The sequence below is a fragment of the Ascidia mentula genome, chromosome 2 (assembly GCF_947561715.1).
Source record: "Ascidia mentula chromosome 2, kaAscMent1.1, whole genome shotgun sequence".
NCBI lineage: Eukaryota > Metazoa > Chordata > Ascidiacea > Phlebobranchia > Ascidiidae > Ascidia > Ascidia mentula.
In genome coordinates this window covers 14,736,761-14,763,689 of record NC_138567.1, presented here as the reverse complement: position 1 = coordinate 14,763,689, position 26,929 = coordinate 14,736,761, and the positions used below count along the sequence as shown (strand labels likewise).

The 26,929-nt window shown below is 42.8% G+C and overlaps 76 non-coding genes across 76 annotated transcripts; all 76 read right to left on the bottom strand.

The window, feature by feature from the left end:
• Positions 1 to 174: 174 nt before the first annotated feature.
• On the bottom strand, positions 175 to 246 carry Trnaa-cgc (transfer RNA alanine (anticodon CGC)). Its single transcript has one exon. It is a non-coding gene; the product is annotated as a tRNA-Ala (tRNA).
• A 348-nt stretch (positions 247 to 594) lies between these two features.
• Positions 595 to 666, bottom strand: Trnaa-ugc (transfer RNA alanine (anticodon UGC)). The gene has a single exon. It is a non-coding gene; the product is annotated as a tRNA-Ala (tRNA).
• Positions 667 to 874: 208 nt separating this feature from the next.
• Trnaa-cgc (transfer RNA alanine (anticodon CGC)) lies at positions 875 to 946 on the bottom strand. Its single transcript has one exon. It is a non-coding gene; the product is annotated as a tRNA-Ala (tRNA).
• A 482-nt stretch (positions 947 to 1,428) lies between these two features.
• On the bottom strand, positions 1,429 to 1,500 carry Trnaa-ugc (transfer RNA alanine (anticodon UGC)). Its single transcript has one exon. It is a non-coding gene; the product is annotated as a tRNA-Ala (tRNA).
• A 906-nt stretch (positions 1,501 to 2,406) lies between these two features.
• Trnaa-ugc (transfer RNA alanine (anticodon UGC)) lies at positions 2,407 to 2,478 on the bottom strand. Its single transcript has one exon. It is a non-coding gene; the product is annotated as a tRNA-Ala (tRNA).
• A 68-nt stretch (positions 2,479 to 2,546) lies between these two features.
• Positions 2,547 to 2,618, bottom strand: Trnaa-cgc (transfer RNA alanine (anticodon CGC)). The gene has a single exon. It is a non-coding gene; the product is annotated as a tRNA-Ala (tRNA).
• Positions 2,619 to 2,686: 68 nt separating this feature from the next.
• Trnaa-cgc (transfer RNA alanine (anticodon CGC)) lies at positions 2,687 to 2,758 on the bottom strand. Its single transcript has one exon. It is a non-coding gene; the product is annotated as a tRNA-Ala (tRNA).
• A 1,186-nt stretch (positions 2,759 to 3,944) lies between these two features.
• On the bottom strand, positions 3,945 to 4,016 carry Trnaa-ugc (transfer RNA alanine (anticodon UGC)). Its single transcript has one exon. It is a non-coding gene; the product is annotated as a tRNA-Ala (tRNA).
• Positions 4,017 to 4,084: 68 nt separating this feature from the next.
• Trnaa-ugc (transfer RNA alanine (anticodon UGC)) lies at positions 4,085 to 4,156 on the bottom strand. Its single transcript has one exon. It is a non-coding gene; the product is annotated as a tRNA-Ala (tRNA).
• A 68-nt stretch (positions 4,157 to 4,224) lies between these two features.
• Positions 4,225 to 4,296, bottom strand: Trnaa-cgc (transfer RNA alanine (anticodon CGC)). The gene has a single exon. It is a non-coding gene; the product is annotated as a tRNA-Ala (tRNA).
• A 68-nt stretch (positions 4,297 to 4,364) lies between these two features.
• Trnaa-cgc (transfer RNA alanine (anticodon CGC)) lies at positions 4,365 to 4,436 on the bottom strand. The gene has a single exon. It is a non-coding gene; the product is annotated as a tRNA-Ala (tRNA).
• A 488-nt stretch (positions 4,437 to 4,924) lies between these two features.
• Trnaa-ugc (transfer RNA alanine (anticodon UGC)) lies at positions 4,925 to 4,996 on the bottom strand. The gene has a single exon. It is a non-coding gene; the product is annotated as a tRNA-Ala (tRNA).
• A 766-nt stretch (positions 4,997 to 5,762) lies between these two features.
• Trnaa-ugc (transfer RNA alanine (anticodon UGC)) lies at positions 5,763 to 5,834 on the bottom strand. Its single transcript has one exon. It is a non-coding gene; the product is annotated as a tRNA-Ala (tRNA).
• A 68-nt stretch (positions 5,835 to 5,902) lies between these two features.
• On the bottom strand, positions 5,903 to 5,974 carry Trnaa-cgc (transfer RNA alanine (anticodon CGC)). The gene has a single exon. It is a non-coding gene; the product is annotated as a tRNA-Ala (tRNA).
• Positions 5,975 to 6,042: 68 nt separating this feature from the next.
• On the bottom strand, positions 6,043 to 6,114 carry Trnaa-cgc (transfer RNA alanine (anticodon CGC)). Its single transcript has one exon. It is a non-coding gene; the product is annotated as a tRNA-Ala (tRNA).
• Positions 6,115 to 6,322: 208 nt separating this feature from the next.
• Trnaa-ugc (transfer RNA alanine (anticodon UGC)) lies at positions 6,323 to 6,394 on the bottom strand. Its single transcript has one exon. It is a non-coding gene; the product is annotated as a tRNA-Ala (tRNA).
• A 68-nt stretch (positions 6,395 to 6,462) lies between these two features.
• On the bottom strand, positions 6,463 to 6,534 carry Trnaa-ugc (transfer RNA alanine (anticodon UGC)). Its single transcript has one exon. It is a non-coding gene; the product is annotated as a tRNA-Ala (tRNA).
• A 68-nt stretch (positions 6,535 to 6,602) lies between these two features.
• On the bottom strand, positions 6,603 to 6,674 carry Trnaa-ugc (transfer RNA alanine (anticodon UGC)). Its single transcript has one exon. It is a non-coding gene; the product is annotated as a tRNA-Ala (tRNA).
• A 68-nt stretch (positions 6,675 to 6,742) lies between these two features.
• Trnaa-cgc (transfer RNA alanine (anticodon CGC)) lies at positions 6,743 to 6,814 on the bottom strand. Its single transcript has one exon. It is a non-coding gene; the product is annotated as a tRNA-Ala (tRNA).
• A 68-nt stretch (positions 6,815 to 6,882) lies between these two features.
• On the bottom strand, positions 6,883 to 6,954 carry Trnaa-ugc (transfer RNA alanine (anticodon UGC)). Its single transcript has one exon. It is a non-coding gene; the product is annotated as a tRNA-Ala (tRNA).
• A 486-nt stretch (positions 6,955 to 7,440) lies between these two features.
• Trnaa-ugc (transfer RNA alanine (anticodon UGC)) lies at positions 7,441 to 7,512 on the bottom strand. The gene has a single exon. It is a non-coding gene; the product is annotated as a tRNA-Ala (tRNA).
• Positions 7,513 to 8,698: 1,186 nt separating this feature from the next.
• Positions 8,699 to 8,770, bottom strand: Trnaa-ugc (transfer RNA alanine (anticodon UGC)). Its single transcript has one exon. It is a non-coding gene; the product is annotated as a tRNA-Ala (tRNA).
• A 68-nt stretch (positions 8,771 to 8,838) lies between these two features.
• Positions 8,839 to 8,910, bottom strand: Trnaa-cgc (transfer RNA alanine (anticodon CGC)). The gene has a single exon. It is a non-coding gene; the product is annotated as a tRNA-Ala (tRNA).
• Positions 8,911 to 8,978: 68 nt separating this feature from the next.
• Trnaa-cgc (transfer RNA alanine (anticodon CGC)) lies at positions 8,979 to 9,050 on the bottom strand. The gene has a single exon. It is a non-coding gene; the product is annotated as a tRNA-Ala (tRNA).
• A 342-nt stretch (positions 9,051 to 9,392) lies between these two features.
• Trnaa-ugc (transfer RNA alanine (anticodon UGC)) lies at positions 9,393 to 9,464 on the bottom strand. The gene has a single exon. It is a non-coding gene; the product is annotated as a tRNA-Ala (tRNA).
• Positions 9,465 to 9,532: 68 nt separating this feature from the next.
• On the bottom strand, positions 9,533 to 9,604 carry Trnaa-ugc (transfer RNA alanine (anticodon UGC)). Its single transcript has one exon. It is a non-coding gene; the product is annotated as a tRNA-Ala (tRNA).
• A 68-nt stretch (positions 9,605 to 9,672) lies between these two features.
• Positions 9,673 to 9,744, bottom strand: Trnaa-cgc (transfer RNA alanine (anticodon CGC)). The gene has a single exon. It is a non-coding gene; the product is annotated as a tRNA-Ala (tRNA).
• Positions 9,745 to 9,952: 208 nt separating this feature from the next.
• On the bottom strand, positions 9,953 to 10,024 carry Trnaa-ugc (transfer RNA alanine (anticodon UGC)). The gene has a single exon. It is a non-coding gene; the product is annotated as a tRNA-Ala (tRNA).
• A 208-nt stretch (positions 10,025 to 10,232) lies between these two features.
• Positions 10,233 to 10,304, bottom strand: Trnaa-cgc (transfer RNA alanine (anticodon CGC)). The gene has a single exon. It is a non-coding gene; the product is annotated as a tRNA-Ala (tRNA).
• A 482-nt stretch (positions 10,305 to 10,786) lies between these two features.
• Trnaa-ugc (transfer RNA alanine (anticodon UGC)) lies at positions 10,787 to 10,858 on the bottom strand. The gene has a single exon. It is a non-coding gene; the product is annotated as a tRNA-Ala (tRNA).
• A 906-nt stretch (positions 10,859 to 11,764) lies between these two features.
• Positions 11,765 to 11,836, bottom strand: Trnaa-ugc (transfer RNA alanine (anticodon UGC)). Its single transcript has one exon. It is a non-coding gene; the product is annotated as a tRNA-Ala (tRNA).
• Positions 11,837 to 11,904: 68 nt separating this feature from the next.
• Positions 11,905 to 11,976, bottom strand: Trnaa-cgc (transfer RNA alanine (anticodon CGC)). Its single transcript has one exon. It is a non-coding gene; the product is annotated as a tRNA-Ala (tRNA).
• Positions 11,977 to 12,044: 68 nt separating this feature from the next.
• On the bottom strand, positions 12,045 to 12,116 carry Trnaa-cgc (transfer RNA alanine (anticodon CGC)). Its single transcript has one exon. It is a non-coding gene; the product is annotated as a tRNA-Ala (tRNA).
• Positions 12,117 to 13,442: 1,326 nt separating this feature from the next.
• On the bottom strand, positions 13,443 to 13,514 carry Trnaa-ugc (transfer RNA alanine (anticodon UGC)). Its single transcript has one exon. It is a non-coding gene; the product is annotated as a tRNA-Ala (tRNA).
• A 68-nt stretch (positions 13,515 to 13,582) lies between these two features.
• Trnaa-cgc (transfer RNA alanine (anticodon CGC)) lies at positions 13,583 to 13,654 on the bottom strand. The gene has a single exon. It is a non-coding gene; the product is annotated as a tRNA-Ala (tRNA).
• A 68-nt stretch (positions 13,655 to 13,722) lies between these two features.
• Trnaa-cgc (transfer RNA alanine (anticodon CGC)) lies at positions 13,723 to 13,794 on the bottom strand. Its single transcript has one exon. It is a non-coding gene; the product is annotated as a tRNA-Ala (tRNA).
• Positions 13,795 to 14,282: 488 nt separating this feature from the next.
• Trnaa-ugc (transfer RNA alanine (anticodon UGC)) lies at positions 14,283 to 14,354 on the bottom strand. The gene has a single exon. It is a non-coding gene; the product is annotated as a tRNA-Ala (tRNA).
• Positions 14,355 to 14,701: 347 nt separating this feature from the next.
• Trnaa-ugc (transfer RNA alanine (anticodon UGC)) lies at positions 14,702 to 14,773 on the bottom strand. Its single transcript has one exon. It is a non-coding gene; the product is annotated as a tRNA-Ala (tRNA).
• A 68-nt stretch (positions 14,774 to 14,841) lies between these two features.
• Trnaa-cgc (transfer RNA alanine (anticodon CGC)) lies at positions 14,842 to 14,913 on the bottom strand. The gene has a single exon. It is a non-coding gene; the product is annotated as a tRNA-Ala (tRNA).
• Positions 14,914 to 14,981: 68 nt separating this feature from the next.
• On the bottom strand, positions 14,982 to 15,053 carry Trnaa-cgc (transfer RNA alanine (anticodon CGC)). Its single transcript has one exon. It is a non-coding gene; the product is annotated as a tRNA-Ala (tRNA).
• A 208-nt stretch (positions 15,054 to 15,261) lies between these two features.
• On the bottom strand, positions 15,262 to 15,333 carry Trnaa-ugc (transfer RNA alanine (anticodon UGC)). Its single transcript has one exon. It is a non-coding gene; the product is annotated as a tRNA-Ala (tRNA).
• Positions 15,334 to 15,401: 68 nt separating this feature from the next.
• On the bottom strand, positions 15,402 to 15,473 carry Trnaa-ugc (transfer RNA alanine (anticodon UGC)). The gene has a single exon. It is a non-coding gene; the product is annotated as a tRNA-Ala (tRNA).
• A 68-nt stretch (positions 15,474 to 15,541) lies between these two features.
• Trnaa-ugc (transfer RNA alanine (anticodon UGC)) lies at positions 15,542 to 15,613 on the bottom strand. Its single transcript has one exon. It is a non-coding gene; the product is annotated as a tRNA-Ala (tRNA).
• Positions 15,614 to 15,681: 68 nt separating this feature from the next.
• On the bottom strand, positions 15,682 to 15,753 carry Trnaa-cgc (transfer RNA alanine (anticodon CGC)). The gene has a single exon. It is a non-coding gene; the product is annotated as a tRNA-Ala (tRNA).
• Positions 15,754 to 15,821: 68 nt separating this feature from the next.
• On the bottom strand, positions 15,822 to 15,893 carry Trnaa-ugc (transfer RNA alanine (anticodon UGC)). Its single transcript has one exon. It is a non-coding gene; the product is annotated as a tRNA-Ala (tRNA).
• Positions 15,894 to 16,379: 486 nt separating this feature from the next.
• Trnaa-ugc (transfer RNA alanine (anticodon UGC)) lies at positions 16,380 to 16,451 on the bottom strand. Its single transcript has one exon. It is a non-coding gene; the product is annotated as a tRNA-Ala (tRNA).
• Positions 16,452 to 16,938: 487 nt separating this feature from the next.
• On the bottom strand, positions 16,939 to 17,010 carry Trnaa-ugc (transfer RNA alanine (anticodon UGC)). The gene has a single exon. It is a non-coding gene; the product is annotated as a tRNA-Ala (tRNA).
• A 68-nt stretch (positions 17,011 to 17,078) lies between these two features.
• On the bottom strand, positions 17,079 to 17,150 carry Trnaa-cgc (transfer RNA alanine (anticodon CGC)). Its single transcript has one exon. It is a non-coding gene; the product is annotated as a tRNA-Ala (tRNA).
• A 68-nt stretch (positions 17,151 to 17,218) lies between these two features.
• Trnaa-cgc (transfer RNA alanine (anticodon CGC)) lies at positions 17,219 to 17,290 on the bottom strand. The gene has a single exon. It is a non-coding gene; the product is annotated as a tRNA-Ala (tRNA).
• A 208-nt stretch (positions 17,291 to 17,498) lies between these two features.
• Positions 17,499 to 17,570, bottom strand: Trnaa-ugc (transfer RNA alanine (anticodon UGC)). Its single transcript has one exon. It is a non-coding gene; the product is annotated as a tRNA-Ala (tRNA).
• Positions 17,571 to 17,638: 68 nt separating this feature from the next.
• Trnaa-ugc (transfer RNA alanine (anticodon UGC)) lies at positions 17,639 to 17,710 on the bottom strand. The gene has a single exon. It is a non-coding gene; the product is annotated as a tRNA-Ala (tRNA).
• Positions 17,711 to 17,778: 68 nt separating this feature from the next.
• Positions 17,779 to 17,850, bottom strand: Trnaa-ugc (transfer RNA alanine (anticodon UGC)). The gene has a single exon. It is a non-coding gene; the product is annotated as a tRNA-Ala (tRNA).
• A 68-nt stretch (positions 17,851 to 17,918) lies between these two features.
• On the bottom strand, positions 17,919 to 17,990 carry Trnaa-cgc (transfer RNA alanine (anticodon CGC)). Its single transcript has one exon. It is a non-coding gene; the product is annotated as a tRNA-Ala (tRNA).
• Positions 17,991 to 18,058: 68 nt separating this feature from the next.
• Trnaa-ugc (transfer RNA alanine (anticodon UGC)) lies at positions 18,059 to 18,130 on the bottom strand. Its single transcript has one exon. It is a non-coding gene; the product is annotated as a tRNA-Ala (tRNA).
• Positions 18,131 to 18,616: 486 nt separating this feature from the next.
• Trnaa-cgc (transfer RNA alanine (anticodon CGC)) lies at positions 18,617 to 18,688 on the bottom strand. The gene has a single exon. It is a non-coding gene; the product is annotated as a tRNA-Ala (tRNA).
• Positions 18,689 to 18,756: 68 nt separating this feature from the next.
• On the bottom strand, positions 18,757 to 18,828 carry Trnaa-cgc (transfer RNA alanine (anticodon CGC)). The gene has a single exon. It is a non-coding gene; the product is annotated as a tRNA-Ala (tRNA).
• Positions 18,829 to 19,036: 208 nt separating this feature from the next.
• Positions 19,037 to 19,108, bottom strand: Trnaa-ugc (transfer RNA alanine (anticodon UGC)). Its single transcript has one exon. It is a non-coding gene; the product is annotated as a tRNA-Ala (tRNA).
• Positions 19,109 to 19,176: 68 nt separating this feature from the next.
• Trnaa-cgc (transfer RNA alanine (anticodon CGC)) lies at positions 19,177 to 19,248 on the bottom strand. The gene has a single exon. It is a non-coding gene; the product is annotated as a tRNA-Ala (tRNA).
• A 68-nt stretch (positions 19,249 to 19,316) lies between these two features.
• On the bottom strand, positions 19,317 to 19,388 carry Trnaa-cgc (transfer RNA alanine (anticodon CGC)). The gene has a single exon. It is a non-coding gene; the product is annotated as a tRNA-Ala (tRNA).
• Positions 19,389 to 19,596: 208 nt separating this feature from the next.
• On the bottom strand, positions 19,597 to 19,668 carry Trnaa-ugc (transfer RNA alanine (anticodon UGC)). Its single transcript has one exon. It is a non-coding gene; the product is annotated as a tRNA-Ala (tRNA).
• A 68-nt stretch (positions 19,669 to 19,736) lies between these two features.
• Trnaa-ugc (transfer RNA alanine (anticodon UGC)) lies at positions 19,737 to 19,808 on the bottom strand. The gene has a single exon. It is a non-coding gene; the product is annotated as a tRNA-Ala (tRNA).
• A 68-nt stretch (positions 19,809 to 19,876) lies between these two features.
• Positions 19,877 to 19,948, bottom strand: Trnaa-ugc (transfer RNA alanine (anticodon UGC)). Its single transcript has one exon. It is a non-coding gene; the product is annotated as a tRNA-Ala (tRNA).
• A 68-nt stretch (positions 19,949 to 20,016) lies between these two features.
• Positions 20,017 to 20,088, bottom strand: Trnaa-cgc (transfer RNA alanine (anticodon CGC)). Its single transcript has one exon. It is a non-coding gene; the product is annotated as a tRNA-Ala (tRNA).
• A 68-nt stretch (positions 20,089 to 20,156) lies between these two features.
• Positions 20,157 to 20,228, bottom strand: Trnaa-ugc (transfer RNA alanine (anticodon UGC)). The gene has a single exon. It is a non-coding gene; the product is annotated as a tRNA-Ala (tRNA).
• Positions 20,229 to 20,714: 486 nt separating this feature from the next.
• On the bottom strand, positions 20,715 to 20,786 carry Trnaa-ugc (transfer RNA alanine (anticodon UGC)). Its single transcript has one exon. It is a non-coding gene; the product is annotated as a tRNA-Ala (tRNA).
• Positions 20,787 to 21,692: 906 nt separating this feature from the next.
• On the bottom strand, positions 21,693 to 21,764 carry Trnaa-ugc (transfer RNA alanine (anticodon UGC)). The gene has a single exon. It is a non-coding gene; the product is annotated as a tRNA-Ala (tRNA).
• A 68-nt stretch (positions 21,765 to 21,832) lies between these two features.
• Trnaa-cgc (transfer RNA alanine (anticodon CGC)) lies at positions 21,833 to 21,904 on the bottom strand. Its single transcript has one exon. It is a non-coding gene; the product is annotated as a tRNA-Ala (tRNA).
• A 68-nt stretch (positions 21,905 to 21,972) lies between these two features.
• Trnaa-cgc (transfer RNA alanine (anticodon CGC)) lies at positions 21,973 to 22,044 on the bottom strand. The gene has a single exon. It is a non-coding gene; the product is annotated as a tRNA-Ala (tRNA).
• Positions 22,045 to 22,386: 342 nt separating this feature from the next.
• Positions 22,387 to 22,458, bottom strand: Trnaa-ugc (transfer RNA alanine (anticodon UGC)). Its single transcript has one exon. It is a non-coding gene; the product is annotated as a tRNA-Ala (tRNA).
• A 68-nt stretch (positions 22,459 to 22,526) lies between these two features.
• Positions 22,527 to 22,598, bottom strand: Trnaa-ugc (transfer RNA alanine (anticodon UGC)). The gene has a single exon. It is a non-coding gene; the product is annotated as a tRNA-Ala (tRNA).
• Positions 22,599 to 22,666: 68 nt separating this feature from the next.
• On the bottom strand, positions 22,667 to 22,738 carry Trnaa-cgc (transfer RNA alanine (anticodon CGC)). Its single transcript has one exon. It is a non-coding gene; the product is annotated as a tRNA-Ala (tRNA).
• A 68-nt stretch (positions 22,739 to 22,806) lies between these two features.
• Positions 22,807 to 22,878, bottom strand: Trnaa-ugc (transfer RNA alanine (anticodon UGC)). The gene has a single exon. It is a non-coding gene; the product is annotated as a tRNA-Ala (tRNA).
• Positions 22,879 to 22,946: 68 nt separating this feature from the next.
• Trnaa-ugc (transfer RNA alanine (anticodon UGC)) lies at positions 22,947 to 23,018 on the bottom strand. The gene has a single exon. It is a non-coding gene; the product is annotated as a tRNA-Ala (tRNA).
• Positions 23,019 to 23,086: 68 nt separating this feature from the next.
• Trnaa-cgc (transfer RNA alanine (anticodon CGC)) lies at positions 23,087 to 23,158 on the bottom strand. The gene has a single exon. It is a non-coding gene; the product is annotated as a tRNA-Ala (tRNA).
• Positions 23,159 to 23,226: 68 nt separating this feature from the next.
• Trnaa-ugc (transfer RNA alanine (anticodon UGC)) lies at positions 23,227 to 23,298 on the bottom strand. The gene has a single exon. It is a non-coding gene; the product is annotated as a tRNA-Ala (tRNA).
• Positions 23,299 to 23,493: 195 nt separating this feature from the next.
• Trnaa-ugc (transfer RNA alanine (anticodon UGC)) lies at positions 23,494 to 23,565 on the bottom strand. Its single transcript has one exon. It is a non-coding gene; the product is annotated as a tRNA-Ala (tRNA).
• Between the last annotated feature and the right edge of the window lie 3,364 nt (positions 23,566 to 26,929).

Below are 26,929 nucleotides of genomic sequence, written 5' to 3'. Positions count from 1 at the left end.
TATTGTCCCATGGAATAGAATAATATAAAAACATTGGAGATTCCGGGGATTGAACCCGGGGCCTCACACATGCAAAGCGTGCGCTCTACCACTAAGCTACATCCCCTGTTATTTACGTTTACGATAGCAAGTATAAAACATAATGTCCCATGGAATAGAATAATACAAAAACATTGTAGATGCCGGGGATTGAACCCGGGGCCTCACACATGCGAAGCGTGCGCTCTACCACTGAGCTACATCCCCTGTTATCTACGTTTACGATACCAAGTAAAAAACAAATTGTCCCACGGAATAGAATAATATAAAAACATTGGAGACGCCGGCGATTGAACCCTGGGCCTCACACATGCAAAGCTACCGCTCTACCACTGAGCTACATCCCCTGTTATTTATGTTTACGATACGAAGTAAAAAACCTATTGTCCCATGGAATAGAATAATATAAAAACATTGGAGACGCCGGCGATTGAACCCTGGGCCTCACACATGCAAAGCTACCGCTCTACCACTGAGCTACATCCCCTGTTATTTGCGTTTACGATACCAAGTAAAAAACATATTGTCCCATCGAATGAAATAATACAAAAACATTGGAGATGCCGGGGATTGAACCCGGGGCCTCACACATGCAAAGCGTGCGCTCTACCACTGAGCTACATCCCCTGTTATTTATATTTACGATACGAAGTAAAAAACCTATTGTCCCATGGAATAGAATAATATAAAAACATTGGAGATGCCGGGGATTGAATCCGGAGCCTCACACATGCAAAGCGTGCGCTCTACCACTGAGCTACATCCCCTGTTATTTACGTTTACGATAGCAAGTATAAAACATATTGTCCCATGGAATAGAATAATACAAAAACATTGGAGATGCCGGGGATTGAACCCGGGGCCTCACACATGCGAAGCGTGCGCTCTACCACTGAGCTACATCCCCTGTTATTTACGTTTACGATACCAAGTAAAAAACATATTGTCCCATCGAATGAAATAACATAAAACATTGGAGATACCGGGGATTGAACCCGGGGCCTCACACATGCAAAGCGTGCGCTCCACCTCTGAGCTACATCCCCTGTTATTTATGTTTACGATACGAAGTAAAAAACCTATTGTCCCATGGAATAGAAAAAAACATTGGAGATGCCGGGGATTGATCCCGGGGCCTCACACATGCAAAAGCGTGCGCCCTACCACTGAGCTACATCCCCTGTTATTTACGTTTACGATACCAAGTAAAAAACATATTTTCCCATGGAATGAAATAATATAAAAACATTGGAGATGCCGGGGATTGAACCCTGGGCCTCACACATGCAAATCGTGCGCTCTACCACTGAGCTACATCCCCTGTTATTTACGTTTACGATACCAAGTAAAAAACATATTGTCCCATCGAATGAAACAATATAAAAACATTGGAGATGCCGGGGATTGAACCCGGGGCCTCACACATGCAAAGCGTGCGCTCTACCACTGAGCTACATCCCCTGTTATTTACGTTTGCGATAGCAAGTATAAAACATATTGTCCCATCGAATGAAACAATACAAAAACATTGGAGATGCCGGGGATTGTGCCCGTGGCCTCACACATGCAAAGCGTGCGCTCTACCACTGAGCTACATCCCCTGTTATCTGCGTTTACGATACCAAGTAAAAAAAAATTGTCCCACGGAATAGAATAATATAAAAACATTGGAGATGCCGGCTATTGAGCCCTGGGCCTCACACATGCAAAGCTACCGCTCTACCACTGAGCTACATCCCCTGTTATTTACGTTTACGATACCAAGTAAAAAACATATTGTCCCATCGAATGAAATAATATAAAAACATTGGAGATGCCGGTGATTGAACCCGGGGCCTCACACATGCAAAGCGTGCGCTCTACCACTGAGCTACATCCCCTGTTATTTACGTTTGCGATAGCAAGTATAAAACATATTGTCCCATCGAATGAAACAATACAAAAACATTGGAGATGCCGGGGATTGTGCCCGTGGCCTCACACATGCAAAGCGTGCGCTCTACCACTGAGCTACATCCCCTGTTATCTACGTTTACGATACCAAGTAAAAAAAAATTGTCCCACGGAATAGAATAATATAAAAACATTGGAGATGCCGGCGATTGAACCCTGGGCCTCACACATGCAAAGCTACCGCTCTACCACTGAGCTACATCCCCTGTTATTTACGTTTACGATACCAAGTAAAAAACATATTGTCCCATCGAATGAAATAATATAAAAACATTGGAGATGCCGGTGATTGAACCCGGGGCCTCACACATGCAAAGCGTGCGCTCTACCACTGAGCTACATCCCCTGTTATTTTCGTTTACGATACCAAGAAAAAAACATATTGTCCCATCGAATGAAATAATATAAAAAGATTGGAGATGCCGGGGATTGAACCCGGGGCCTCACACATGCAAAGCGTGCGCTCTACCACTGAGCTACAACCCCTGTTATTTATGTTTACGATACGAAGTAAAAAACCTATTGTCCCATGGAATAGAATAATATAAAAAGATTGGAGATGCCGGGGATTGAACCCGGGGCCTCACACATGCGAAGCGTGCGCTCTACCACTGAGCTACATCCCCTGTTATTTACGTTTACGATAGCAAGTATAAAACATATTGTCCCATCGAATGAAATAATATAATAAGATTGGAGATGCCGGGGATTGAACCCGGGGCCTCACACATGCGAAGCGTGCGCTCTACCACTGAGCTACATCCCCTGTTATTTACGTTTACGATACCAAGTAAAAAACAAATTGTCCCACGGAATAGAATAATATAAAAACATTGGAGATGCCGGGGATTGAACCCTGGGCCTCACACATGCAAAGCTACCGCTCTACCACTGAGCTACATCCCCTGTTATTTATGTTGACGATACCAAGTAAAAAACATATTGTCCCATCGAATGAAATAATATAAAAACATTGGAGATGCCGGGGATTGAACCCGGGGCCTCACACATGCAAAGCGTGCGCTCTACCACTGAGTTACATCCCCTGTTATTTATGTTTACCATACGAAGTAAAAAACCTATTGTCCCATGGAATAGAATAATATAAAAACATTGGAGATACCGGGGATTGAACCCGGGGCCTCACACATGCAAAGCGTGCGCTCCACCACTGAGCTACATCCCCTGTTATTTACGTTTGCGATAGCAAGTATAAAACATATTGTCCCATCGAATGAAACAATACAAAAACATTGGAGATGCCGGGGATTGTGCCCGTGGCCTCACACATGCAAAGCGTGCGCTCTACCACTGAGCTACATCCCCTGTTATCTGCGTTTACGATACCAAGTAAAAAAAAATTGTCCCACGGAATAGAATAATATAAAAACATTGGAGATGCCGGGGATTGAGCCCTGGGCCTCACACATGCAAAGCTACCGCTCTACCACTGAGCTACATCCCCTGTTATTTACGTTTACGATACCAAGTAAAAAACATATTGTCCCATCGAATGAAATAATATAAAAACATTGGAGATGCCGGTGATTGAACCCGGGGCCTCACACATGCAAAGCGTGCGCTCTACCACTGAGCTACATCCCCTGTTATTTACGTTTGCGATAGCAAGTATAAAACATATTGTCCCATCGAATGAAACAATACAAAAACATTGGAGATGCCGGGGATTGTGCCCGTGGCCTCACACATGCAAAGCGTGCGCTCTACCACTGAGCTACATCCCCTGTTATCTACGTTTACGATACCAAGTAAAAAAAAATTGTCCCACGGAATAGAATAATATAAAAACATTGGAGATGCCGGCGATTGAACCCTGGGCCTCACACATGCAAAGCTACCGCTCTACCACTGAGCTACATCCCCTGTTATTTACGTTTACGATACCAAGTAAAAAACATATTGTCCCATCGAATGAAATAATATAAAAACATTGGAGATGCCGGGGATTGAACCCGGGGCCTCACACATGCAAAGCGTGCGCTCTACCACTGAGCTACATCCCCTGTTATTTTCGTTTACGATACCAAGAAAAAAACATATTGTCCCATCGAATGAAATAATATAAAAATATTGGAGATGCCGGGGATTGAACCCGGGGCCTCACACATGCAAAGCGTGCGCTCTACCACTGAGCTACAACCCCTGTTATTTATGTTTACGATACGAAGTAAAAAACCTATTGTCCCATGGAATAGAATAATATAAAAAGATTGGAGATGCCGGGGATTGAACCCGGGGCCTCACACATGCGAAGCGTGCGCTCTACCACTGAGCTACATCCCCTGTTATTTACGTTTACGATAGCAAGTATAAAACATATTGTCCCATCGAATGAAATAATATAAAAAGATTGGAGATGCCGGGGATTGAACCCGGGGCCTCACACATGCGAAGCGTGCGCTCTACCACTGAGCTACATCCCCTGTTATTTACGTTTACGATACCAAGTAAAAAACAAATTGTCCCACGGAATAGAATGATATAAAAACATTGGAGATGCCGGGGATTGAACCCTGGGCCTCACACATGCAAAGCTACCGCTCTACCACTGAGCTACATCCCCTGTTATTTATGTTGACGATACCAAGTAAAAAACATATTGTCCCATCGAATGAAATAATATAAAAACATTGGAGATGCCGGGGATTGAACCCGGGGCCTCACACATGCAAAGCGTGCGCTCTACCACTGAGTTACATCCCCTTTTATTTATGTTTACCATACGAAGTAAAAAACCTATTGTCCCATGGAATAGAATAATATAAAAACATTGGAGATACCGGGGATTGAACCCGGGGCCTCACACATGCAAAGCGTGCGCTCCACCACTGAGCTACATCCCCTGTTATTTACATTTACGATAGCAAGTATAAAACATATTGTCCCATCGAATGAAATAATACAAAAACATTGGAGATGCCGGGGATTGAACCCGTGGCCTCACACATGCAAAGCGTGCGCTCTACCACTGAGCTACATCCCCTGTTATCTGCGTTTACGATACCAAGTAAAAAAAAATTGTCCCACGGAATAGAATAATACAAAAACATTGGAGATGCCGGCGATTGAACCCTGGGCCTCACACATGCAAAGCTACCGCTCTACCACTGAGCTACATCCCCTGTTATTTACGTTTACGATACCAAGTAAAAAACATATTGTCCCATCGAATGAAATAATATAAAAACATTGGAGATGCCGGTGATTGAACCCGGGGCCTCACACATGCAAAGCGTGCGCTCTACCACTGAGCTACATCCCCTGTTATTTACGTTTGCAATAGCAAGTATAAAACATATTGTCCCATCGAATGAAACAATGCAAAAACATTGGAGATGCCGGGGATTGTGCCCGTGGCCTCACACATGCAAAGCGTGCGCTCTACCACTGAGCTACATCCCCTGTTATCTACGTTTACGATACCAAGTAAAAAAAAATTGTCCCACGGAATAGAATAATATAAAAACATTGGAGATGCCGGCGATTGAACCCTGGGCCTCACACATGCAAAGCTACCGCTCTACCACTGAGCTACATCCCCTGTTATTTACGTTTACGATACCAAGTAAAAAACCTATTGTCCCATCGAATGAAATAATATAAAAACATTGGAGATGCCGGTGATTGAACCCGGGGCCTCACACATGCAAAGCGTGCGCTCTACCACTGAGCTACATCCCCTGTTATTTTCGTTTACGATACCAAGAAAAAAACATATTGTCCCATCGAATGAAATAATATAAAAAGATTGGAGATGCCGGGGATTGAACCCGGGGCCTCACACATGCAAAGCGTGCGCTCTACCACTGAGCTACAACCCCTGTTATTTATGTTTACGATACGAAGTAAAAAACCTATTGTCCCATGGAATAGAATAATATAAAAAGATTGGAGATGCCGGGGATTGAACCCGGGGCCTCACACATGCGAAGCGTGCGCTCTACCACTGAGCTACATCCCCTGTTATTTACGTTTACGATAGCAAGTATAAAACATATTGTCCCATCGAATGAAATAATATAAAAAGATTGGAGATGCCGGGGATTGAACCCGGGGCCTCACACATGCGAAACGTGCGCTCTACCACTGAGCTACATCCCCTGTTATTTACGTTTACGATACCAAGTAAAAAACATATTGTCCCACGGAATAGAATAATATAAAAACATTGGAGATGCCGGGGATTGAACCCTGGGCCTCACACATGCAAATCTACCGCTCTACCACTGAGCTACATCCCCTGTTATTTATGTTGACGATACCAAGTAAAAAACATATTGTCCCATCGAATGAAATAATATAAAAACATTGGAGATGCCGGGGATTGAACCCGGGGCCTCACACATGCAAAGCGTGCGCTCTACCACTGAGCTACATCCCCTGTTATTTACGTTTACGATACCAAGTAAAAAACAAATTGTCCCACGGAATAGAATAATATAAAAACATTGGAGATACCGGGGATTGAACCCGGGGCCTCACACATGCAAAGCGTGCGCTCTACCACTGAGCTACATCCCCTGTTATTTACGTTTACGATAGCAAGTATAAAACATATTGTCCCATGGAATAGAATAATACAAAAACATTGGAGATGCCGGGGATTGAACCCGGGGCCTCACACATGCAAAGCGTGCGCTCTACCACTGAGCTACATCCCCTGTTATTTACGTTTACGATAGCAAGTATAAAACATATTGTCCCATGGAATAGAATAATACAAAAACATTGGAGATGCCGGGGATTGAACCCGGGGCCTCACACATGCGAAGCGTGCGCTCTACCACTGAGCTACATCCCCTGTTATTTACGTTTACGATACGAAGTAAAAAACCTATTGTCCCATGGAATAGAATAATATATAAACATTGGAGATACCGGGGATTGAACCCGGGGCCTCACACATGCAAAACGTGCGCTCTACCACTGAGCTACATCCCCTGTTATTTACGTTTACGATAGCAAGTAAAAAACATATTTTCCCATCGAATGAAATAATATAAAAACATTGGAGATGCCGGGGATTGAACCCGGGGCCTCACACATGCAAAGCTACCGCTCTACCACTGAGCTACATCCCCTGTTATTTACGTTTACGATACCAAGTAAAAAACATATTGTCCCATCGAATGAAATAATATAAAACATTGGAGATACCGGGGATTGAACCCGGGGCCTCACACATGCAAAGCGTGCGCTCCACCACTGAGCTACATCCCCTGTTATTTATGTTTACGATACGAAGTAAAAAACCTATTGTCCCATGGAATAGAATGGAAAAAAACATTGGAGATGCCGGGGATTGATCCCGGGGCCTCACACATGCAAAGCGTGCGCCCTACCACTGAGCTACATCCCCTGTTATTTACGTTTACGATACCAAGTAAAAAACATATTTTCCCATCGAATGAAATAATATAAAAACATTGGAGATGCCGGGGATTGAACCCTGGGCCTCACACATGCAAAGCGTGCGCTCTACCACTGAGCTACATCCCCTGTTATTTACGTTTGCGATAGCAAGTATAAAACATATTGTCCCATCGAATGAAACAATACAAAAACATTGGAGATGCCGGGGATTGTGCCCGTGGCCTCACACATGCAAAGCGTGCGCTCTACCACTGAGCTACATCCCCTGTTATCTGCGTTTACGATACCAAGTAAAAAAAAATTGTCCCACGGAATAGAATAATATAAAAACATTGGAGATGCCGGCGATTGAACCCTGGGCCTCACACATGCAAAGCTACCGCTCTACCACTGAGCTACATCCCCTGTTATTTACGTTTACGATACCAAGTAAAAAACATATTGTCCCATCGAATGAAATAATATAAAAACATTGGAGATGCCGGTGATTGAACCCGGGGCCTCACACATGCAAAGCGTGCGCTCTACCACTGAGCTACATCCCCTGTTATTTACGTTTGCAATAGCAAGTATAAAACATATTGTCCCATCGAATGAAACAATACAAAAACATTGGAGATGCCGGGGATTGTGCCCGTGGCCTCACACATGCAAAGCGTGCGCTCTACCACTGAGCTACATCCCCTGTTATCTACGTTTACGATACCAAGTAAAAAAAAATTGTCCCACGGAATAGAATAATATAAAAACATTGGAGATGCCGGCGATTGAACCCTGGGCCTCACACATGCAAAGCGTGCGCTCTACGACTGAGCTACATCCCCTGTTATTTACGTTTACGATACCAAGTAAAAAACATATTGTCCCATCGAATGAAATAATATAAAAACATTGGAGATGCCGGTGATTGAACCCGGGGCCTCACACATGCAAAGCTACCGCTCTACCACTGAGCTACATCCCCTGTTATTTACGTTTACGATACCAAGTAAAAAACATATTGTCCCATCGAATGAAATAATATAAAAACATTGGAGATGCCGGTGATTGAACCCGGGGCCTCACACATGCAAAGCTACCGCTCTACCACTGAGCTACATCCCCTGTTATTTACGTTTACGATACCAAGTAAAAAACATATTGTCCCATCGAATGAAATAATATAAAAACATTGGAGATGCCGGTGATTGAACCCGGGGCCTCACACATGCAAAGCGTGCGCTCTACCACTGAGCTACATCCCCTGTTATTTTCGTTTACGATACCAAGAAAAAAACATATTGTCCCATCGAATGAAATAATATAAAAAGATTGGAGATGCCGGGGATTGAACCCGGGGCCTCACACATGCAAAGCGTGCGCTCTACCACTGAGCTACAACCCCTGTTATTTATGTTTACGATACGAAGTAAAAAACCTATTGTCCCATGGAATAGAATAATATAAAAAGATTGGAGATGCCGGGGATTGAACCCGGGGCCTCACACATGCGAAGCGTGCGCTCTACCACTGAGCTACATCCCCTGTTATTTACGTTTACGATAGCAAGTATAAAACATATTGTCCCATCGAATGAAATAATATAAAAAGATTGGAGATGCCGGGGATTGAACCCGGGGCCTCACACATGCGAAGCGTGCGCTCTACCACTGAGCTACATCCCCTGTTATTTACGTTTACGATACCAAGTAAAAAACATATTGTCCCACGGAATAGAATAATATAAAAACATTGGAGATGCCGGGGATTGAACCCTGGGCCTCACACATGCAAAGCTACCGCTCTACCACTGAGCTACATCCCCTGTTATTTATGTTGACGATACCAAGTAAAAAACATATTGTCCCATCGAATGAAATAATATAAAAACATTGGAGATGTCGGGGATTGAACCCTCACACATGCAAAGCGTGCGCTCTACCACTGAGCTACATCCCCTGTTATTTACGTTTACGATACCAAGTAAAAAACAAATTGTCCCACGGAATAGAATAATATAAAAACATTGGAGATACCGGGGATTGAACCCGGGGCCTCACACATGCAAAGCGTGCGCTCTACCACTGAGCTACATCCCCTGTTATTTACGTTTACGATAGCAAGTATAAAACATATTGTCCCATGGAATAGAATAATACAAAAACATTGGAGATGCCGGGGATTGAACCCGGGGCCTCACACATGCAAAGCGTGCGCTCTACCACTAAGCTACATTCCCTGTTATTTACGTTTACGATAGCAAGTATAAAACATAATGTCCCATGGAATAGAATAATGCAAAAACATTGTAGATGCCGGGGATTGAACCCGGGGCCTCACACATGCGAAGCGTGCGCTCTACCACTGAGCTACATCCCCTGTTATCTACGTTTACGATACCAAGTAAAAAACAAATTGTCCCACGGAATAGAATAATATAAAAACATTGGAGACGCCGGCGATTGAACCCTGGGCCTCACACATGCAAAGCTACCGCTCTACCACTGAGCTACATCCCCTGTTATTTGCGTTTACGATACCAAGTAAAAAACATATTGTCCCATCGAATGAAATAATACAAAAACATTGGAGATGCCGGGGATTGAACCCGGGGCCTCACACATGCAAAGCGTGCGCTCTACCACTGAGCTACATCCCCTGTTATTTATATTTACGATACGAAGTAAAAAACCTATTGTCCCATGGAATAGAATAATATAAAAACATTGGAGATGCCGGGGATTGAATCCGGAGCCTCACACATGCAAAGCGTGCGCTCTACCACTGAGCTACATCCCCTGTTATTTACGTTTACGATAGCAAGTATAAAACATATTGTCCCATGGAATAGAATAATACAAAAACATTGGAGATGCCGGGGATTGAACCCGGGGCCTCACACATGCGAAGCGTGCGCTCTACCACTGAGCTACATCCCCTGTTATTTACGTTTACGATACCAAGTAAAAAACATATTGTCCCATCGAATGAAATAACATAAAACATTGGAGATACCGGGGATTGAACCCGGGGCCTCACACATGCAAAGCGTGCGCTCCACCTCTGAGCTACATCCCCTGTTATTTATGTTTACGATACGAAGTAAAAAACCTATTGTCCCATGGAATAGAAAAAAACATTGGAGATGCCGGGGATTGATCCCGGGGCCTCACACATGCAAAAGCGTGCGCCCTACCACTGAGCTACATCCCCTGTTATTTACGTTTACGATACCAAGTAAAAAACATATTTTCCCATCGAATGAAATAATATAAAAACATTGGAGATGCCGGGGATTGAACCCTGGGCCTCACACATGCAAATCGTGCGCTCTACCACTGAGCTACATCCCCTGTTATTTACGTTTACGATACCAAGTAAAAAACATATTGTCCCATCGAATGAAACAATATAAAAACATTGGAGATGCCGGGGATTGAACCCGGGGCCTCACACATGCAAAGCGTGCGCTCTACCACTGAGCTACATCCCCTGTTATTTACGTTTGCGATAGCAAGTATAAAACATATTGTCCCATCGAATGAAACAATACAAAAACATTGGAGATGCCGGGGATTGTGCCCGTGGCCTCACACATGCAAAGCGTGCGCTCTACCACTGAGCTACATCCCCTGTTATCTGCGTTTACGATACCAAGTAAAAAAAAATTGTCCCACGGAATAGAATAATATAAAAACATTGGAGATGCCGGCTATTGAGCCCTGGGCCTCACACATGCAAAGCTACCGCTCTACCACTGAGCTACATCCCCTGTTATTTACGTTTACGATACCAAGTAAAAAACATATTGTCCCATCGAATGAAATAATATAAAAACATTGGAGATGCCGGTGATTGAACCCGGGGCCTCACACATGCAAAGCGTGCGCTCTACCACTGAGCTACATCCCCTGTTATTTACGTTTGCGATAGCAAGTATAAAACATATTGTCCCATCGAATGAAACAATACAAAAACATTGGAGATGCCGGGGATTGTGCCCGTGGCCTCACACATGCAAAGCGTGCGCTCTACCACTGAGCTACATCCCCTGTTATCTACGTTTACGATACCAAGTAAAAAAAAATTGTCCCACGGAATAGAATAATATAAAAACATTGGAGATGCCGGCGATTGAACCCTGGGCCTCACACATGCAAAGCTACCGCTCTACCACTGAGCTACATCCCCTGTTATTTACGTTTACGATACCAAGTAAAAAACATATTGTCCCATCGAATGAAATAATATAAAAACATTGGAGATGCCGGTGATTGAACCCGGGGCCTCACACATGCAAAGCGTGCGCTCTACCACTGAGCTACATCCCCTGTTATTTTCGTTTACGATACCAAGAAAAAAACATATTGTCCCATCGAATGAAATAATATAAAAAGATTGGAGATGCCGGGGATTGAACCCGGGGCCTCACACATGCAAAGCGTGCGCTCTACCACTGAGCTACAACCCCTGTTATTTATGTTTACGATACCAAGTAAAAAACCTATTGTCCCATGGAATAGAATAATATAAAAAGATTGGAGATGCCGGGGATTGAACCCGGGGCCTCACACATGCGAAGCGTGCGCTCTACCACTGAGCTACATCCCCTGTTATTTACGTTTACGATAGCAAGTATAAAACATATTGTCCCATCGAATGAAATAATATAATAAGATTGGAGATGCCGGGGATTGAACCCGGGGCCTCACACATGCGAAGCGTGCGCTCTACCACTGAGCTACATCCCCTGTTATTTACGTTTACGATACCAAGTAAAAAACAAATTGTCCCACGGAATAGAATAATATAAAAACATTGGAGATGCCGGGGATTGAACCCTGGGCCTCACACATGCAAAGCTACCGCTCTACCACTGAGCTACATCCCCTGTTATTTATGTTGACGATACCAAGTAAAAAACATATTGTCCCATCGAATGAAATAATATAAAAACATTGGAGATGCCGGGGATTGAACCCGGGGCCTCACACATGCAAAGCGTGCGCTCTACCACTGAGTTACATCCCCTGTTATTTATGTTTACCATACGAAGTAAAAAACCTATTGTCCCATGGAATAGAATAATATAAAAACATTGGAGATACCGGGGATTGAACCAGGGGCCTCACACATGCAAAGCGTGCGCTCCACCACTGAGCTACATCCCCTGTTATTTACGTTTGCGATAGCAAGTATAAAACATATTGTCCCATCGAATGAAACAATACAAAAACATTGGAGATGCCGGGGATTGTGCCCGTGGCCTCACACATGCAAAGCGTGCGCTCTACCACTGAGCTACATCCCCTGTTATCTGCGTTTACGATACCAAGTAAAAAAAAATTGTCCCACGGAATAGAATAATATAAAAACATTGGAGATGCCGGCTATTGAGCCCTGGGCCTCACACATGCAAAGCTACCGCTCTACCACTGAGCTACATCCCCTGTTATTTACGTTTACGATACCAAGTAAAAAACATATTGTCCCATCGAATGAAATAATATAAAAACATTGGAGATGCCGGTGATTGAACCCGGGGCCTCACACATGCAAAGCGTGCGCTCTACCACTGAGCTACATCCCCTGTTATTTACGTTTGCGATAGCAAGTATAAAACATATTGTCCCATCGAATGAAACAATACAAAAACATTGGAGATGCCGGGGATTGTGCCCGTGGCCTCACACATGCAAAGCGTGCGCTCTACCACTGAGCTACATCCCCTGTTATCTACGTTTACGATACCAAGTAAAAAAAAATTGTCCCACGGAATAGAATAATATAAAAACATTGGAGATGCCGGCGATTGAACCCTGGGCCTCACACATGCAAAGCTACCGCTCTACCACTGAGCTACATCCCCTGTTATTTACGTTTACGATACCAAGTAAAAAACATATTGTCCCATCGAATGAAATAATATAAAAACATTGGAGATGCCGGTGATTGAACCCGGGGCCTCACACATGCAAAGCGTGCGCTCTACCACTGAGCTACATCCCCTGTTATTTTCGTTTACGATACCAAGAAAAAAACATATTGTCCCATCGAATGAAATAATATAAAAAGATTGGAGATGCCGGGGATTGAACCCGGGGCCTCACACATGCAAAGCGTGCGCTCTACCACTGAGCTACAACCCCTGTTATTTATGTTTACGATACGAAGTAAAAAACCTATTGTCCCATGGAATAGAATAATATAAAAAGATTGGAGATGCCGGGGATTGAACCCGGGGCCTCACACATGCGAAGCGTGCGCTCTACCACTGAGCTACATCCCCTGTTATTTACGTTTACGATAGCAAGTATAAAACATATTGTCCCATCGAATGAAATAATATAAAAAGATTGGAGATGCCGGGGATTGAACCCGGGGCCTCACACATGCGAAGCGTGCGCTCTACCACTGAGCTACATCCCCTGTTATTTACGTTTACGATACCAAGTAAAAAACAAATTGTCCCACGGAATAGAATAATATAAAAACATTGGAGATGCCGGGGATTGAACCCTGGGCCTCACACATGCAAAGCTACCGCTCTACCACTGAGCTACATCCCCTGTTATTTATGTTGACGATACCAAGTAAAAAACATATTGTCCCATCGAATGAAATAATATAAAAACATTGGAGATGCCGGGGATTGAACCCGGGGCCTCACACATGCAAAGCGTGCGCTCTACCACTGAGTTACATCCCCTGTTATTTATGTTTACCATACGAAGTAAAAAACCTATTGTCCCATGGAATAGAATAATATAAAAACATTGGAGATACCGGGGATTGAACCCGGGGCCTCACACATGCAAAGCGTGCGCTCCACCACTGAGCTACATCCCCTGTTATTTACGTTTACGATAGCAAGTATAAAACATATTGTCCCATCGAATGAAATAATACAAAAACATTGGAGATGCCGGGGATTGAACCCGTGGCCTCACACATGCAAAGCGTGCGCTCTACCACTGAGCTACATCCCCTGTTATCTGCGTTTACGATACCAAGTAAAAAAAAATTGTCCCACGGAATAGAATAATATAAAAACATTGGAGATGCCGGCGATTGAACCCTGGGCCTCACACATGCAAAGCTACCGCTCTACCACTGAGCTACATCCCCTGTTATTTACGTTTACGATACCAAGTAAAAAACATATTGTCCCATCGAATGAAATAATATAAAAACATTGGAGATGCCGGTGATTGAACCCGGGGCCTCACACATGCAAAGCGTGCGCTCTACCACTGAGCTACATCCCCTGTTATTTTCGTTTACGATACCAAGAAAAAAACATATTGTCCCATCGAATGAAATAATATAAAAAGATTGGAGATGCCGGGGATTGAACCCGGGGCCTCACACATGCAAAGCGTGCGCTCTACCACTGAGCTACAACCCCTGTTATTTATGTTTACGATACGAAGTAAAAAACCTATTGTCCCATGGAATAGAATAATATAAAAAGATTGGAGATGCCGGGGATTGAACCCGGGGCCTCACACATGCGAAGCGTGCGCTCTACCACTGAGCTACATCCCCTGTTATTTACGTTTACGATAGCAAGTATAAAACATATTGTCCCATCGAATGAAATAATATAAAAAGATTGGAGATGCCGGGGATTGAACCCGGGGCCTCACACATGCGAAACGTGCGCTCTACCACTGAGCTACATCCCCTGTTATTTACGTTTACGATACCAAGTAAAAAACATATTGTCCCACGGAATAGAATAATATAAAAACATTGGAGATGCCGGGGATTGAACCCTGGGCCTCACACATGCAAAGCTACCGCTCTACCACTGAGCTACATCCCCTGTTATTTATGTTGACGATACCAAGTAAAAAACATATTGTCCCATCGAATGAAATAATATAAAAACATTGGAGATGCCGGGGATTGAACCCGGGGCCTCACACATGCAAAGCGTGCGCTCTACCACTGAGCTACATCCCCTGTTATTTACGTTTACGATACCAAGTAAAAAACAAATTGTCCCACGGAATAGAATAATATAAAAACATTGGAGATACCGGGGATTGAACCCGGGGCCTCACACATGCAAAGCGTGCGCTCTACCACTGAGCTACATCCCCTGTTATTTACGTTTACGATAGCAAGTATAAAACATATTGTCCCATGGAATAGAATAATACAAAAACATTGGAGATGCCGGGGATTGAACCCGGGGCCTCACACATGCAAAGCGTGCGCTCTACCACTGAGCTACATCCCCTGTTATTTACGTTTACGATAGCAAGTATAAAACATATTGTCCCATGGAATAGAATAATACAAAAACATTGGAGATGCCGGGGATTGAACCCGGGGCCTCACACATGCGAAGCGTGCGCTCTACCACTGAGCTACATCCCCTGTTATTTACGTTTACGATACGAAGTAAAAAACCTATTGTCCCATGGAATAGAATAATATATAAACATTGGAGATACCGGGGATTGAACCCGGGGCCTCACACATGCAAAGCGTGCGCTCTACCACTGAGCTACATCCCCTGTTATTTACGTTTACGATAGCAAGTAAAAAACATATTTTCCCATCGAATGAAATAATATAAAAACATTGGAGATGCCGGGGATTGAACCCGGGGCCTCACACATGCAAAGCTACCGCTCTACCACTGAGCTACATCCCCTGTTATTTACGTTTACGATACCAAGTAAAAAACATATTGTCCCATCGAATGAAATAATATAAAACATTGGAGATACCGGGGATTGAACCCGGGGCCTCACACATGCAAAGCGTGCGCTCCACCACTGAGCTACATCCCCTGTTATTTATGTTTACGATACGAAGTAAAAAACCTATTGTCCCATGGAATAGAATGGAAAAAAACATTGGAGATGCCGGGGATTGATCCCGGGGCCTCACACATGCAAAGCGTGCGCCCTACCACTGAGCTACATCCCCTGTTATTTACGTTTACGATACCAAGTAAAAAACATATTTTCCCATCGAATGAAATAATATAAAAACATTGGAGATGCCGGGGATTGAACCCTGGGCCTCACACATGCAAAGCGTGCGCTCTACCACTGAGCTACATCCCCTGTTATTTACGTTTGCGATAGCAAGTATAAAACATATTGTCCCATCGAATGAAACAATACAAAAACATTGGAGATGCCGGGGATTGTGCCCGTGGCCTCACACATGCAAAGCGTGCGCTCTACCACTGAGCTACATCCCCTGTTATCTGCGTTTACGATACCAAGTAAAAAAAAATTGTCCCACGGAATAGAATAATATAAAAACATTGGAGATGCCGGCGATTGAACCCTGGGCCTCACACATGCAAAGCTACCGCTCTACCACTGAGCTACATCCCCTGTTATTTACGTTTACGATACCAAGTAAAAAACATATTGTCCCATCGAATGAAATAATATAAAAACATTGGAGATGCCGGTGATTGAACCCGGGGCCTCACACATGCAAAGCGTGCGCTCTACCACTGAGCTACATCCCCTGTTATTTTCGTTTACGATACCAAGAAAAAAACATATTGTCCCATCGAATGAAATAATATAAAAAGATTGGAGATGCCGGGGATTGAACCCGGGGCCTCACACATGCAAAGCGTGCGCTCTACCACTGAGCTACAACCCCTGTTATTTATGTTTACGATACGAAGTAAAAAACCTATTGTCCCATGGAATAGAATAATATAAAAAGATTGGAGATGCCGGGGATTGAACCCGGGGCCTCACACATGCGAAGCGTGCGCTCTACCACTGAGCTACATCCCCTGTTATTTACGTTTACGATAGCAAGTATAAAACATATTGTCCCATCGAATGAAATAATATAAAAAGATTGGAGATGCCGGGGATTGAACCCGGGGCCTCACACATGCGAAACGTGCGCTCTACCACTGAGCTACATCCCCTGTTATTTACGTTTACGATACCAAGTAAAAAACATATTGTCCCACGGAATAGAATAATATAAAAACATTGGAGGTGCCGGGGATTGAACCCTGGGCCTCACACATGCAAAGCTACCGCTCTACCACTGAGCTACATCCCCTGTTATTTATGTTGACGATACCAAGTAAAAAAAATATTGTCCCATCGAATGAAATAATATAAAAACATTGGAGATGCCGGGGATTGAACCCGGGGCCTCACACATGCAAAGCGTGCGCTCTACCACTGAGCTACATCCCCTGTTATTTACGTTTACGATACCAAGTAAAAAACAAATTGTCCCACGGAATAGAATAATATAAAAACATTGGAGATACCGGGGATTGAACCCGGGGCCTCACACATGCAAAGCGTGCGCTCTACCACTGAGCTACATCCCCTGTTATTTACGTTTACGATAGCAAGTATAAAACATATTGTCCCATGGAATAGAATAATACAAAAACATTGGAGATGCCGGGGATTGAACCCGGGGCCTCACACATGCAAAGCGTGCGCTCTACCACTGAGCTACATCCCCTGTTATTTACGTTTACGATAGCAAGTATAAAACATATTGTCCCATGGAATAGAATAATACAAAAACATTGGAGATGCCGGGGATTGAACCCGGGGCCTCACACATGCGAAGCGTGCGCTCTACCACTGAGCTACATCCCCTGTTATTTACGTTTACGATACGAAGTAAAAAACCTATTGTCCCATGGAATAGAATAATATATAAACATTGGAGATACCGGGGATTGAACCCGGGGCCTCACACATGCAAAGCGTGCGCTCTACCACTGAGCTACATCCCCTGTTATTTACGTTTACGATAGCAAGTAAAAAACATATTTTCCCATCGAATGAAATAATATAAAAACATTGGAGATGCCGGGGATTGAACCCGGGGCCTCACACATGCAAAGCTACCGCTCTACCACTGAGCTACATCCCCTGTTATTTACGTTTACGATACCAAGTAAAAAACATATTGTCCCATCGAATGAAATAATATAAAACATTGGAGATACCGGGGATTGAACCCGGGGCCTCACACATGCAAAGCGTGCGCTCCACCACTGAGCTACATCCCCTGTTATTTATGTTTACGATACGAAGTAAAAAACCTATTGTCCCATGGAATAGAATGGAAAAAAACATTGGAGATGCCGGGGATTGATCCCGGGGCCTCACACATGCAAAGCGTGCGCCCTACCACTGAGCTACATCCCCTGTTATTTACGTTTACGATACCAAGTAAAAAACATATTTTCCCATCGAATGAAATAATATAAAAAGATTGGAGATGCCGGGGATTGAACCCGGGGCCTCACACATGCGAAACGTGCGCTCTACCACTGAGCTACATCCCCTGTTATTTACGTTTACGATAGCAAGTATAAAACATATTGTCCCATCGAATGAAATAATATAAAAAGATTGGAGATGCCGGGGATTGAACCCGGGGCCTCACACATGCGAAACGTGCGCTCTACCACTGAGCTACATCCCCTGTTATTTACGTTTACGATACCAAGTAAAAAACATATTGTCCCACGGAATAGAATAATATAAAAACATTGGAGGTGCCGGGGATTGAACCCTGGGCCTCACACATGCAAAGCTACCGCTCTACCACTGAGCTACATCCCCTGTTATTTATGTTGACGATACCAAGTAAAAAACATATTGTCCCATCGAATGAAATAATATAAAAACATTGGAGATGCCGGGGATTGAACCCGGGGCCTCACACATGCAAAGCGTGCGCTCTACCACTGAGCTACATCCCCTGTTATTTACGTTTACGATAGCAAGTATAAAACATATTGTCCCATCGAATGAAATAATATAAAAAGATTGGTGATGCCGGGGATTGAACCCGGGGCCTCACACATGCGAAGCGTGCGCTCTACCACTGAGCTACATCCCCTGTTATTTACGTTTACGATAGCAAGTATAAAACATATTGTCCCATCGAATGAAATAATATAAAAAGATTGGAGATGCCGGGGATTGAACCCGGGGCCTCACACATGCGAAACGTGCGCTCTACCACTGAGCTACATCCCCTGTTATTTACGTTTACGATACCAAGTAAAAAACATATTGTCCCACGGAATAGAATAATATAAAAACATTGGAGGTGCCGGGGATTGAACCCTGGGCCTCACACATGCAAAGCTACCGCTCTACCACTGAGCTACATCCCCTGTTATTTATGTTGACGATACCAAGTAAAAAACATATTGTCCCATCGAATGAAATAATATAAAAACATTGGAGATGCCGGGGATTGAACCCGGGGCCTCACACATGCAAAGCGTGCGCTCTACCACTGAGCTACATCCCCTGTTATTTACGTTTACGATACCAAGTAAAAAACAAATTGTCCCACGGAATAGAATAATATAAAAACATTGGAGATACCGGGGATTGAACCCGGGGCCTCACACATGCAAAGCGTGCGCTCTACCACTGAGCTACATCCCCTGTTATTTACGTTTACGATAGCAAGTATAAAACATATTGTCCCATGGAATAGAATAATACAAAAACATTGGAGATGCCGGGGATTGAACCCGGGGCCTCACACATGCAAAGCGTGCGCTCTACCACTGAGCTACATCCCCTGTTATTTACGTTTACGATAGCAAGTATAAAACATATTGTCCCATGGAATAGAATAATACAAAAACATTGGAGATGCCGGGGATTGAACCCGGGGCCTCACACATGCGAAGCGTGCGCTCTACCACTGAGCTACATCCCCTGTTATTTACGTTTACGATACGAAGTAAAAAACCTATTGTCCCATGGAATAGAATAATATATAAACATTGGAGATACCGGGGATTGAACCCGGGGCCTCACACATGCAAAACGTGCGCTCTACCACTGAGCTACATCCCCTGTTATTTACGTTTACGATAGCAAGTAAAAAACATATTTTCCCATCGAATGAAATAATATAAAAACATTGGAGATGCCGGGGATTGAACCCGGGGCCTCACACATGCAAAGCTACCGCTCTACCACTGAGCTACATCCCCTGTTATTTACGTTTACGATAGCAAGTAAAAAACATATTGTCCCATCGAATGAAATAATATAAAACATTGGAGATACCGGGGATTGAACCCGGGGCCTCACACATGCAAAGCGTGCGCTCCACCACTGAGCTACATCCCCTGTTATTTATGTTTACGATACGAAGTAAAAAACCTATTGTCCCATGGAATAGAATGGAAAAAAACATTGGAGATGCCGGGGATTGATCCCGGGGCCTCACACATGCAAAGCGTGCGCCCTACCACTGAGCTACATCCCCTGTTATTTACGTTTACGATACCAAGTAAAAAACATATTTTCCCATCGAATGAAATAATATAAAAACATTGGAGATGCCGGGGATTGAACCCTGGGCCTCACACATGCAAAGCGTGCGCTCTACCACTGAGCTACATCCCCTGTTATTTACGTTTGCGATAGCAAGTATAAAACATATTGTCCCATCGAATGAAACAATACAAAAACATTGGAGATGCCGGGGATTGTGCCCGTGGCCTCACACATGCAAAGCGTGCGCTCTACCACTGAGCTACATCCCCTGTTATCTGCGTTTACGATACCAAGTAAAAAAAAATTGTCCCACGGAATAGAATAATATAAAAACATTGGAGATGCCGGCGATTGAACCCTGGGCCTCACACATGCAAAGCTACCGCTCTACCACTGAGCTACATCCCCTGTTATTTACGTTTACGATACCAAGTAAAAAACATATTGTCCCATCGAATGAAATAATATAAAAACATTGGAGATGCCGGTGATTGAACCCGGGGCCTCACACATGCAAAGCGTGCGCTCTACCACTGAGCTACATCCCCTGTTATTTACGTTTGCAATAGCAAGTATAAAACATATTGTCCCATCGAATGAAACAATACAAAAACATTGGAGATGCCGGGGATTGTGCCCGTGGCCTCACACATGCAAAGCGTGCGCTCTACCACTGAGCTACATCCCCTGTTATCTACGTTTACGATACCAAGTAAAAAAAAATTGTCCCACGGACTAGAATAATATAAAAACATTGGAGATGCCGGCGATTGAACCCTGGGCCTCACACATGCAAAGCTACCGCTCTACCACTGAGCTACATCCCCTGTTATTTACGTTTACGATACCAAGTAAAAAACATATTGTCCCATCGAATGAAATAATATAAAAACATTGGAGATGCCGGTGATTGAACCCGGGGCCTCACACATGCAAAGCGTGCGCTCTACCACTGAGCTACATCCCCTGTTATTTTCGTTTACGATACCAAGAAAAAAACATATTGTCCCATCGAATGAAATAATATAAAAAGATTGGAGATGCCGGGGATTGAACCCGGGGCCTCACACATGCAAAGCGTGCGCTCTACCACTGAGCTACAACCCCTGTTATTTATGTTTACGATACGAAGTAAAAAACCTATTGTCCCATGGAATAGAATAATATAAAAAGATTGGAGATGCCGGGGATTGAACCCGGGGCCTCACACATGCGAAGCGTGCGCTCTACCACTGAGCTACATCCCCTGTTATTTACGTTTACGATAGCAAGTATAAAACATATTGTCCCATCGAATGAAATAATATAAAAAGATTGGAGATGCCGGGGATTGAACCCGGGGCCTCACACATGCGAAGCGTGCGCTCTACCACTGAGCTACATCCCCTGTTATTTACGTTTACGATACCAAGTAAAAAACATATTGTCCCACGGAATAGAATAATATAAAAACATTGGAGATGCCGGGGATTGAACCCTGGGCCTCACACATGCAAAGCTACCGCTCTACCACTGAGCTACATCCCCTGTTATTTATGTTGACGATACCAAGTAAAAAACATATTGTCCCATCGAATGAAATAATATAAAAACATTGGAGATGTCGGGGATTGAACCCTCACACATGCAAAGCGTGCGCTCTACCACTGAGCTACATCCCCTGTTATTTACGTTTACGATACCAAGTAAAAAACAAATTGTCCCACGGAATAGAATAATATAAAAACATTGGAGATACCGGGGATTGAACCCGGGGCCTCACACATGCAAAGCGTGCGCTCTACCACTGAGCTACATCCCCTGTTATTTACGTTTACGATAGCAAGTATAAAACATATTGTCCCATGGAATAGAATAATACAAAAACATTGGAGATGCCGGGGATTGAACCCGGGGCCTCACACATGCAAAGCGTGCGCTCTACCACTGAGCTACATCCCCTGTTATTTACGTTTACGATAGCAAGTATAAAACATATTGTCCCATGGAATAGAATAATACAAAAACATTGGAGATGCCGGGGATTGAACCCGGGGCCTCACACATGCGAAGCGTGCGCTCTACCACTGAGCTACATCCCCTGTTATTTACGTTTACGATACGAAGTAAAAAACCTATTGTCCCATGGAATAGAATAATATATAAACATTGGAGATACCGGGGATTGAACCCGGGGCCTCACACATGCAAAGCGTGCGCTCTACCACTGAGCTACATCCCCTGTTATTTACGTTTACGATAGCAAGTAAAAAACATATTTTCCCATCGAATGAAATAATATAAAAACATTGGAGATGCCGGGGATTGAACCCGGGGCCTCACACATGCAAAGCGTGCGCTCTACCACTGAGCTACATCCCCTGCTATTTACGTTTACGATAGCAAGTATAAAACATATTGTCCCATGGAATAGAATAATACAAAAACATTGGAGATGCCGGGGATTGAACCCGGGGCCTCACACATGCGAAGCGTGCGCTCTACCACTGAGCTACAACCCCTGTTATTTACGTTTACGATACCAAGTAAAAAACATATTGTCCCACGGAATAGAATAATATAAAAACATTGGAGATGCCGGGGATTGAACCCTGGGCCTCACACATGCAAAGCGTGCGCTCTACCACTGAGCTACATCCCCTGTTATTTATGTTTGCGATACCAATTAAAAAACATATTTTCCCATCGAATGAAGTAATACAAAAACATTGGAGATGCCGGGGATTCACACATGCGAAGCGTGCGCTCTACCACTGAGCTATATCCCTTGTCATTTACGTTTACGATACCAAGTATAAAACATATTGTCCCATCAAATGAAATAATATAAAAACATTGGAGATGCCGGGGATTGAACCCGGGGCCTCACACATGCAAAGCGTGCGCTCTACCACTGAGCTACATCCCCTGTTATTTACGTTTACGATACGAAGTAAAAAACATGTTGTCCCATGAAATAGAATAAATAAAAACATTGGAGATGCCTGGGATTATGATACTGTGTTGTGATTGGTTGCTATGATTGATGTTGATGAAATGTTTTTCAGGAGCATTTCTAGTAACTCTCCAGTCTACAAAGACATTAATTTGCGCAGGTGCCATCTTCAATATTCTATGCAATAGTCACTAACATAATAAATGCCGCAAAATATTTGTGCGACGGGAGTATGAAAACACTTCCAAATTGGTCAACAGACTGGCTAAAACCTCAAAATTATATTACAACACGATTTCCCGCCGTTAGCACGTGGCTGACAGCAACTCAGTTAAATTCATGTTCCAATTATATTCATCCCCACCACAAATAGGCAGTTCATCAACAAGGGGATGAGGATTTTCTTGGCAACAAATAAAATTTGTTTCAAAAAAAATAACAAAATACTATGCAGTCCCTTGCTTTAACAATCCAAGTACATAGTGTCTGCAGTTTTAACTTTTACACCATCCAAAAAATTTCTCCTGGGCAGAGTAACACAGGGTCAAGTAAATGCCCAATTTTAGGTGACTTAACAGTCCTTAATCAATCACCAAAGCGACAATTTCCTCTGCGGGCAAATACCAAAACGCGTTATGTTGAAACAAGAAACCAATCATATGATAAGCAATGACCTTTTAGGTCGAAACAGTGGCCATCTGTCTGCAGCTTATACACAAGAAACCAATCATCAGTTTTATTTCATTATGGCCCAGAATAAGATTAAAGTTGCCTGACTACGTACAAAGAATGCATAACAATTGGAAAAAAATATGCCGAATTCATTCAATCATTCGTGTTTTGTCCCAAGTGAATATTAAAAAAAGACATAACAAATGTGGAACTAACAAAAGAGAGCTAACAATTTTCATATTAAAGTTGACGTTTTATTTGTGGATTACCTACTAACAAGTTTCATTTGATATGTCATAGTATGCGGTGACGAATAAACAATCCCTACGACGTATGGGCGGGACCAAATATTGTTTTATTTTAGTCATTTATATAACAAAATCCACAAGAGTTTATAGGCACCCATGAACAGTTTTTTTGAAGCATAAAAGGATTTTTTCACCAGTGGGAACTATTCAGGAAATTGGGAGCCAATTAACCACAATTAATGAATACTGTAGCATACACTGAGCCGGAAGAGGTTAAAAGTCTTGTCTTGGAGTGCATGGAAGCTTTTTTACTCGTTTATCAACTCTGAAAATGTTGCATTTTTTCTTAAAAAAAATGAAAAAATATGTCGACATGTCGTCATAGGACCTCCTCTTTGGTATGAATGCAGGTCGTATTGCTTGGGGTAATAACGTTGTGACAAACATCGTGCATATCAAAACGGTTGCACATTTCACACAACGTGAATCGCAGGCCAAATTTAAAAATATTGAAAACTGTGTCGACCTAGCATTGCTTTACTGAGTGATATCGATGCAATGTTGAATGTTTCTTTGCTAAACATAATACTCGTCACTTTGTTAGGGCTTCGATTATGTGGTTTCAGACTCGTATATTTGCAATATATCAGGTAAGTTTATATGCTGAATACGTAATGCGTAGACGATTAACACCAGCATACAAACTTACCTGATATATGCGTTTTTCGAGTAATGGCACAAATCAGTTTTATCGTCACAATCAGAAACCCATACCACAAAAACACAAAAGAATCTCTATCATCTAATGTTGAACGTTTCCAGCAATTAGGAGACAAGAAATGTGATAAACATCCACCATCGCAAAAGTATTTTTTTGCACGATAAGATCCTTTTGCAAAACTGTTGATGGGATAGAGTGTAACGTTTATCTTCCTCAAGGCTCGTAGGACCTGCTTAAAACCAGTAGTGCCTTTATTAAAAACGTTAAAGCAACCGGTAGTGTTCACACAACGAGTGCATCACGTTACTGCCATGCATACATAGTTTGAGGTCACCGCAACCAGAAGCGGTCATAAAAAACATATTAGCAGACGTTGGAGGCGGTAAAGAGATTAAAAAAATGTAAAATAATTTCCCCTCTGCGAAAGAGGAATATCCAAACGCTATATATGAGACAAAAAATTTCAATAGCGTCGAACACACAATAGCTAAAAATCCCAAGAACCAAGAAATATGCAAAGATATTGTTGGTGACAATATATACTAGTGATGCACCGAAACAGCTATTTTTATATTCGGCCGAATAAACCGAAATTAATTTTGGTATTCATCTTTTTAAACGCAACAAATTTAAACAAAACATGTACTGGATTGGGTTTAATCCTATATCATACAGCCTTTTTTGGTGCTTAAAGACTAACCACGTCTTCTGTGCCAACTGCTTAAAAGTTGATTTTTATCATTTCTTTGAAAATAAACAAAAGAAACGAACACATTTGCACAGTTTAAACAATGATTCTAACCTTTGGCATAACCTTTGGCATAACTTAAAGAATTGGCATAACTTTTGCAACGTTAGTGCCGACTGGTAAAACTTTCTTTCTGTCGGTAAAATGCGTCCTCTCAAAATTACCCGGTTTCCTTGTACAGTGGTGACAATTCTTTCGGGGCAAACCTGAAACTTGTCGATTACATTGTTATTTCCCTCGGCAAGAATATCACTTCGTGGGAGATCCTCTCGAGGTGAAGGTGACGTATAAAAAAGTAAAAGTAAACTTTAAATTATTCGTTGCAAACTTGCGTTAAAACCCAAGTTCTTTGCAAACATTTTTGAATTTCCTGATTAGTCAAAGATCCGATTCGATGCCAGTTGAGACAAGCGACCAGGCAGCGACGTTACAGTTATGCACTGTTTGTTGATGCACAATAATATACCAAATGCACTGTATGTTGGCGGGAAGTATTTCCTTACAGAATTGTAGCGGCAAAAGTAAAGCTTTAAATTATACGTCATAAACTTGCGTTAAAACCCAAGTTCATTACACGCCGTAACGTATTTTGAAATCCTTTAAACGACATGGGAAACGCATGAGTAACATGCGATCTAATTCGAAGAAGATGCACCAACTTTCCTGATTAGTCCAAGGTCCGATTGGACAATTTCGTGACGCAAACTAACAAAGCTAGGAGCAGATAGAAAATGCAAGCCAGTTGAGGCAAGCGACCAGGCAGCGACACTATAGTTGTGTTGTAAAACAGTCAAGACATTGAGGTAATCAAGCTATATAGGAAACTTGCGCAACCAAACTAACCTGGTACAAAATGTCAATTAAACGTAAACACTTCTTTATAAGTCACAAATAATGTCAACGACAAACAACTTCAAACTAAACGCAAATACTTCCTTATGACGTATA